Source organism: Arachis hypogaea, chromosome 12, assembly GCF_003086295.3.
Source record: "Arachis hypogaea cultivar Tifrunner chromosome 12, arahy.Tifrunner.gnm2.J5K5, whole genome shotgun sequence".
NCBI classification, from domain to species: Eukaryota; Viridiplantae; Streptophyta; class Magnoliopsida; order Fabales; family Fabaceae; genus Arachis; species Arachis hypogaea.
Genome location: NC_092047.1, coordinates 60,589,747 through 60,598,605, shown reverse-complemented (window position 1 = coordinate 60,598,605; position 8,859 = coordinate 60,589,747).

Here is an 8,859-nt window from a genome sequence, read left to right as displayed (position 1 = left end):
TTATTTATTTATTTGTTTTTATGCAGTATGCAAAATGCAAAATGTATAATGAAGATGCTAATGCAAACATTATGAATGACACTAATAAAATTAAAATAAAATAAACTAGGAATAAAAAGAAGGATTATACCACGGTGGGTTGTCTCCCACCTAGTACTTTTGGTTAAAGTCCTTAAGTTGGACATTTGGGGAGTCCTTTGTTATGGTGGCTTGTGCGTGAACTCATCCAGAAATCTCCACCAATGTTTGTAATTCCAATGGCCTCTGGGATCCCACACTAGTTGTATAAAGCCTTCAAGCAGGTTAAAGCAAGTGACAAGGCCCCAAGAGTGGTGATTGGTAGAATGAATTCCGGGGTCCCAAACCTTGCTTTTGCACCCGTCTTCTTGTTGACCATCTTTATTCCATCCAGGTGGTAAGCAATCTAAATTCTCACTAAGGCACAACTTCCTAGACCCATACAATTTAGTATTCTTCCAACCATGATAACTTAGCTGTGAGCTTCCTACCACAATGAACCTTGGATTGTGTTGCTAACCACTAACCATCATCCTCTTACTCTTATAGCCACATAGAGCTCTAAGTTGTCCATCCGTCTCAAGCAAAGCATATTCAAGTGAGCTAATTAAGCTTAGAGATGAGAGATTTACCCACTTGAATGAAGGGATGGATGGTGATGGTTTTGGGGGAGACGTCTCCAACAACCTTGGCAAGGTGATTTCCAGCTCCATTCCCTTGAGCTCTTCCTTGACAACTTCCACCTCTTTGCAGGCTTCTTCAGTTTCAACCTCTTCCTCTTGGTAGCTTTCTTCCAGTTCAAACTCTTCTTCATTGTTTACCAAGGGCATGGGAGGTTGTGCTTCTTCTTCTTTAATCTCCATCTCTTGATCAACCTCTTCAAAGTCTTTAGCCATGATATGCCTTGGAGGTTGTACACCCTCTTCAACATCAAATTCAAACGTCTTTGAAGGAGGTTCTATGACTGGACTTTCCCATGGAGGTTATGCATCTCCCAAGTCTTCAACTACTTCTTCCTCTTCAATAATTACTGCTTTGTCTAGTTGTTTTAGTATAAAATCGTACTCATCCTTGATGATTTTCTTTCCATGACAACTTCTTTCAACTATTCCTTCATCTTCAAGGGTCTCTTCTATCTCCACATTTTGGGCCTCCTCTTGCACTAAGACAAAATCAGAATCCTCCTTGAAGTCTTTCTTCACTAATTCTTCAACCACTCCTTCGACTTCATGGGTCTCCACTACCTTCATCTGTAGGGTGGTGCACGAAATTGTGATCATCAATGGCACCAACAACTTGGTACGCACAATTGTAATCTCAACTCTTTATCACAACTCCGCACAACTAACCAGCAAGTGCACTGGGTCGTCCAAGTAATAAACCTTACGTGAGTAAGGGTCGATCCCACGGAGATTGTCGGCTTGAAGTAAGCTATGGTCATCTTGTAAATCTCAGTCAGGCGGATTCAAATGGTTATGAAAAATTGATAATTAAAAGATAAATAAAACATAAAATAAAGATAGTTAAGTATGTTGATTCTTGAACACAGCAACTTTATGAGTCTTGGTCGTGACCCTAAGCATTTTGTTTTCCAGTATTACCACCGGATACATAAATGCCACAGACACATAACTGGGTGAACCTTTTTAGATTGTGACTCAACTTTGCTAGAGTCCCTGGTGCACGAAATTGTGATCATTAACAATGGCGCCAAAGACTTGGAGCTCTCAAACGTGAATCACACTTTGTCATAATTCCGCACAACTAACCAGCAAGTGCACTGGGTCGTCCAAGTAATACCTTACGTGAGTAAGGGTCGATCCCATGGAGATTGTCGGCTTGAAGCAAGCTATGGTCATCTTGTAAATCTCAGTCAAGCAGATTCAAATGGTTATGGAGAATTGATAATTAAAATATGAATAAAACATAAAATAAAGATAGAGATAGAGATACTTATGTAATTCATTGGTAGGAATTTCAGATAAGCGTATGAAGATGCTTGTTCCTCTCGAACCTCTGCTTTCCTATTGCCTTCTTCCAATCATTCATACTCCTTTCCATGGCAAGCTTTATGTTGGGCATCACCGTTGTCAATGGCTACTTCCCGTCCTCTCAGTGAAAATGTTCTACGCACGCTGTCACCGCACGGCTAATCATCTGTCGGTTCTTGATCATGTTGGAATAGGATCCACTGATCCTTTTCCGTCTGTCACATGCCCAACAATCGCGAGTTTGAAGCTCGTCACAGTCATCCCTTCGCAAATCCTACTCAAAATACCACAGACAAGGTTTAGACTTTCCGGATCTCAAGAATGACCGCCAATAATTCTAGCCTATACCACGAAGGTTCTAATCTTATATTAGAAACCCAAGAGATACACATTCAAGCTTGTTTGCATGTAGAACGGAAGTGGTTGTCAGTCACGCGTTCATAGGTGAGAATGGTGATGAGTGTCACATAATCATCACATTCATCATGTTCTTGGGTGCGAATGAATATCTTGGAGAAGAGATAGACTTGAGTTGAATAGAAAAACAATAGTACTTGTATTAATTCATGAAGAGCAGCAGAGCTCCACACCTTAATCTATGGTGTGTAGAAACTCCACCGTTGAAAATACATAAGAACAAAAGGTCTAGGCATGGCCGAATGGCCAGCCTCCCAAAGAGGTTTTAATCATCAAAACATGATTCCAAAATGATCAAAAGATGAAAATACAATAGCAAAAGGTCCTATTTATTGAAAACTAGTAGCCTAGGGTTACAGAAATAGGTAATTAATGCAGAAATCTTCTTCCGGGCCCACTTGGTGTGTGCTTGGGCTGAGAATTGAAGCTTCCATGTGTAGAGAATTTTCTTGGAGTTAAATGCCAGCTTTTGTGCCAGTTTGGGCGTTTAACTCCAGCTTTTGTGCCAGTTCTGGCGTTAAACGCCAAAATTCTTGAGCTGACTTAGAACGCCTGTTTGGGCCATCAAATCTCGGGCAAACTATAAACTATTATATATTGCTGAAAAGCACAGGATGTCTACTTTCCAACGCAATTGAGAGCGCGCCAATTGGGCTTCTGTTGCTCCAAAAAATCCACTTCGAGTGCAGGGAGGTCAGAATCCAACGCAATTGAAGAGTGATTTTTATTTAAAAACTCATAAAAACATAATAAAAAACTAACTAAAATATACTAAAAACATACTAAAAACAATGCCAAAAAGTGTATAAATTATCCGCTCATCACAACACCAAACTTAAATTGTTGCTTGTCCCCAAGAAACTTAAAAATCAAATAGGATAAAAAGAAAAGAATATACAATGAATTCCAAAAACATCGATGAAGATCAGTATTAATTAGATGAGAGGGGCTATTAGCTTTTTGCTTCTGAACAGTTTTGGCATCTCACTTTATCCTTTGAGGTTCAGAATGATTGGTTACTATAGGAACTCAGAATCCAGATAGTGTTATTGATTCTCCTAGTTAAGTATGTTGATTCTTTAACACAGCTACTTTATGAGTCTTGGCCGTGACCCTAAGCATTTTGTTTTCCAGTATTACCACCGGATACATAAATGCCACAGACACATAACTGGGTGAACCTTTTCAGATTGTGACTCAGCTTTGCTAGAGTCCCCAATTAGAAGTGTCCAGAGCTCTTAAGCATACTCTTTTTGCTTTAGAACACGACTTTAACCGATCAGTCTCAAGCTTGACACCTTCACGCCACAAGCACATGGTTAGGGACAGCTTGGTTTAGCCGCTTAGGCCAGGATTTTATTCCTGTGAGCCCTCCTATCCACTGATGCTCAAAGCCTTGGATCCTTTTTATTACCCTTGCTATTTGGTTTAAAGGGCTATTGGCTTTTTTTGCTTGCTTTTTCTTTTTTCTTTCTCTTTTTTTTTTTTTTGCCTCTCTTTTTTTTTCCGCAAGATTTTCACTGCTTTTTCTTGCTTCAAGAATCAATTTTATGATTTTTCAGATTATCAAATAACATTTCTCCTTTTCCATCATTCTTTCAAGAGCCAACAATTTTAACATTCATAAAAAATCAAATTCAAAAATATGCACTGTTCAAGCATTCATTCAGAAAACACAAAGTATTGCCACCACATCAAAATAATTAAACTGTTTTAAAATTCAAAATTCTAGTACTTCTTTTTCTTTTTCAATTAAGAACATTTTTCATTTAAGAAAGGTGATGGATTCATAGAACATTCATAGCTTTAAGACATGGACACTGAGACACTAATGATCATGTAATAAGACACAAACATAGATAAACATAAAGCATAATTTTCAAAAAACATAAAATAAAGAACAAGGAAATTAAAGAACGGGTCCACCTTAGTGATGGCGGCTTGTTCTTCCTCTTGAAGATCTTATGGAGTGCTTGAGCTCCTCAATGTCTTTTCCTTGCCTTTATTGCTCCTCTCTCATGGTTCTTTGGTCTTCTCTAATTTCATGGAGGAGGATGGAATGCTCTTGGTGCTCCACCCTTAGTTGTCCCATATTGGAACTTAATTCTCCTAGGGAGGTGTTAATTTGCTCCTAATAGTTTTGTGGAGGAAAATGCATCCCTTGAGACATCTCAGGGATTTCATGATGAGGAATTTCCTCATGCTCTTGGTGAGGTTCTCTTATTTGCTCCATCCTTTTCTTAGTGATGGGCTTGTCTTCATCAATGAGAATGTCTCCCTCTATGTCAATTCCAATCGAATTGCAGAGGTGACAAATAAGATGAGGAAAGGCTAACCTTGCCAAAGTAGAGGACTTGTCCGCCACCTTGTAGAGTTCTTGGGTTATAACCTCATGAACTTTTACTTCCTCTCCAATCATGATGCTATGGATCATGATAGCCCGGTCTATAGTAACTTCAGACCGGTTGCTAGTGGGAATGATTGAGCGTTGGATGAACTCCAACCATCCTCTAGCCACGGGCTTGAGGTCATGCCTTCTTAGTTGAACCGGCTTCCCTCTTGAATCTCTCTTCCATTGGGCGCCCTCTTCACAGATGTCCATGAGGACTTGGTCCAACCTTTGATCAAAGTTGACCCTTCTAGTGTAGGGGTGTGCATCTCCTTGCATCATAGGCAAGTTGAATGCCAACCTTACATTTTCCGGACTAAAATCTAAGTATTTTTCCTGAACCATTGTAAGCCAATTCTTAGGGTCCGGGTTCACACTTTGATCATGGTTCTTGGTGATCCATGCATTGGCATAGAACTCTTGAACCATTAAGATTCCGACTTGTTGAATGGGGTTGATAAGAACTTCCCAACCTCTTCTTCGGATCTCATGTCAGATCTCCGGATACTCATTCTTTTTGAGCTTAAAAGGGACCTCGGGGATCACCTTCTTCTTGGCCACAACTTCATAGAAGTGGTCTTGATGCACCCTTGAGAGGAATATCTCCATCTCCCATGACTCGGAGGTGGAAGCTTTTGCCTTCCCTTTCCTCTTTCTAGAGGTTTCTCCGGCCTTTGGTGCCATAAATGGTTATGAAAAAACCAAAAAGCTTTAGCTTTTACCACACTAAACTTAGAAGGTTTGCTCATACTCGAGCAAAAGAAGAAAGAAGAGAGTAGAGGAAGAAGAAATAGAGGAGATGGAGGGGCTTAATGTTTCGGCCAAAGGGGAGAAGTAGTGTTTATGTTGTGTGAAAATGAAGGAGTGAAGATGGATTTATGTAGGAGTGGAGAGGGGGGTAAGGTTCGGCCATTATGGGTGGGTTTGGGAGGGAAAGTGGTTTGAATTTGAATGGTGGGGTGGGTGGGGTTTTATGAAGGATGGATGTGAGTGGTGAAGTGAATGGTGGGATTTAATAGGTGAGGTGTTTTTATGGAAGAGGTATTGAGGTGATTGGTGAATGGGTGAAGAAGAGAGAGAGAGGTGGGGTAGGTGGGGATCCTGTGGGGTCCATAGATCCTGAGGTGTCAAGGATATCTCATCCCTGCACCAAGTGGCCTGCAAAATGCCCCTTTCTGCCAATCCTGACATTAAACGCCAGGCTGCTGCCCATTTCTGGCGTTTAACGCCAGCTTCTTGCCCATTCCTGGCGTTAAAAGCCAGTCTGGTGCTTATTTCTGGCGTTAAACGCCCAGAATGGTGCCAGACTGGGCGTTTAACGCCCATTCTGCTACCCTTACTGGCATTTAAACGCCAATAAGCTTCTCCTCCAGGGTGTTCTGTTTTTAATACTATTTTTCCTTCTGTTTTTGCTTTTTCAATTGTTTTTGTGACTTCACATGATCATCAACCTACAGAAAACATAAAATAACAAATAGAAATTTAACATAGATAAGTAAAGATTGGGTTGCCTCTCAACAAGCGCTTCTTTAATGTCAATAGCTTGACAGTGGGCTCTCATGGAGCCTCACAGATGTTCAGAGCAATGTTGGAACCTCCCAACACCAAACTTAGAGTTTGACTGTGGGGGCTTTGTTTGACTCTGTATTGAGAGAAGCTTTTTATGTTTCTTCTCCATGTCTACAGAGGGATATCCTTGAGCTTTAAACACAAGGTAGTCCTCATTCACTTGAAGGACTAATTCTCCTCTGTCAACATCAATCACAGCTTTTGCTGTGGCTAGGAAGGGTCTGCCAAGGATGATGGATTCATCCATACACTTCCCAGTCTCTAGGATTATGAAATCAGCAGGGATGTAATGGCCTTCAACCTTTACCAAGACATTCTCTACAAGTCCATAAGCCTGTTTCCTTGAATTGTCTACCATCTCTAGTAAGATTCTTGCAACTTGCACCTCAAGGATCCCTAGCTTCTCCATTACAGAGAGAGGCATGAGGTTTATGCTTGACCCTAAGTCACACAGAGCCTTTTCAAAGGTCATGGTGCCTATGGTGCAAGGTATTGAGAACTTTTTAGGATCTTGTCTCTTCAGAGGTAATCTCTGCTTAGTCAAGTCATCCAGTTCTTTGGTGAGTAAGGGGGGTTCATCCTCCCAAGTCTCATTACTAAATAACTTTGCATTTAGCTTCATGATTGCTCCAAGGTACTTAGCAAATTGCTCTTCAGTAACATCTTCATCCTCTTCAGAGGAAGAATACTCATCAGAGCTCATGAATGGCAAAAGTAAATTCAATGGAATCTCAATGGTCTCTGTATGAGCCTAAGATTCCTATGGTTCCTCCTTAGGGAACTCCATGGAGGCCAGTGGACGTCCATTGAGGTCTTCCTCAGTGGAAATCACTGCCTCTTCCTCCTCTCCAGGTTCGGCTGTGTGGGGTATGTTGATGGCCTTGCACTCTCTTTTTGGATTCTCTGCTGTATTGCTTGGGAGAGTACTAGGAGGGAGTTCAGTAACTTTCTTACTCAGCTGACCCACTTGTGCCTCCAAATTTCTAATGGAGGACCTTGTTTCAGTCAAGAAACTTTGAGTGGTTTTAATTAGATCAGAGACTACAGTTGCTAATTCAGAGTGGCTCTGCTTAGAGTTCTCTGTCTGTTGCTGAGAAGATGATGGAAAAGGTTTGCTATTGCTAAACCTGTTTCTTCCACCATTATTGTTGTTGAAGCCTTGTTGAGGCCTCTATTGATCCTTCCATGAGAGATTTGGATGATTCCTCCATGAAGGATTATAGGTGTTTCCATAGGGTTCTCCCATGTAATTCACCTCTTCCATTGCTGGGTTCTCAGGATCATAAGCTTCTTCTTTAGATGAAACTTCTTTGGTACTGCCTGTTGCTGCTTGCATTCCAGACAGACTCTGAGAAATCATATTGACTTGTTGAGTCAATATTTTTTTCTGAGCCAGTATGGCATTCAGAGTATCAATCTCAAGAATTCCTTTCTTCTGATTTGTCCCATTATTCACAGGATTCCTTTCAGAGGTGTACATGAATTGGTTATTTGCAACCATTTCAATGAGTTCCTGAGCTTCTGTAGGCGTCTTCTTCAGATGAAGAGATCCTCCAGCAGAGCTGTCCAATGACATCTTGGACAGTTCAGACAGACCATCATAGAAGATACCTATGATGCTCCATTCTGAAAGCATATCGGAAGGACACCTTCTAATCAATTGCTTGTATCTTTCCCAGGCTTCATAGAGGGATTTACCTTCCTTCTGTCTGAAAGTTTGGACTTCCACTCTAAGCTTGCTCAATTTTTGAGGTGGAAAGAAATTTGCCAAGAAGGCATTAACTAGCTTTTCCCAAGAGTTCAGGCTTTCCTTAGGTTGTGAATCCAACCATGTTCTAGCTCTGTCTCTTACAGCAAAAGGAAAGAGCATAAGCTTGTAGACCTCGGGATCAACCCCATTGGTCTTGACAGTGTCACAGATTTACAGGAATTCAGCTAAGAACTGATGAGGATCTTCCAATGGAAGTCCATGAAACTTGCAATTCTGTTGTATCAGAGAGACTAATTGAGGCTTAAGCTCAAAGTTGTTTGCTCCAATGGCAGGGATTGAGATGCTTCTCCTATAGAAGTCAGGAGTAGGTGCAGTAAAGTCACCAAGCACCTTCCTTGCATTATTGGCATTGTTGTTGTTTTCGGCTGCCATGTCTTCTTCTTGTTTGAAAAGCTCTGTTAGGTCCTCTATAGAGAGTTGTACTTTAGCTTCTCTCAGCTTTCTCTTCAAGGTTCTTTCAGGTTCAGGATCAACTTCAACAAGAATGCCCTTGTCCTTGCTCCTGCTCATATGAAAAGAGAGAAGAAGAAAATATGGAATCCTCTATGTCACAGTATAGAGATTCCTTGAGGTGTCAGAGGAAAAGAAGAATAGAAGGAGGAGGTAGAGAAGAGAGAATTTGTACTTGTCAAGGGAGATAGAGTTCGAATTGCTCATTGAGGAGGGGTGTTAGTCCTTAAATAGAAGGGTGTGAAAAGAGGGGA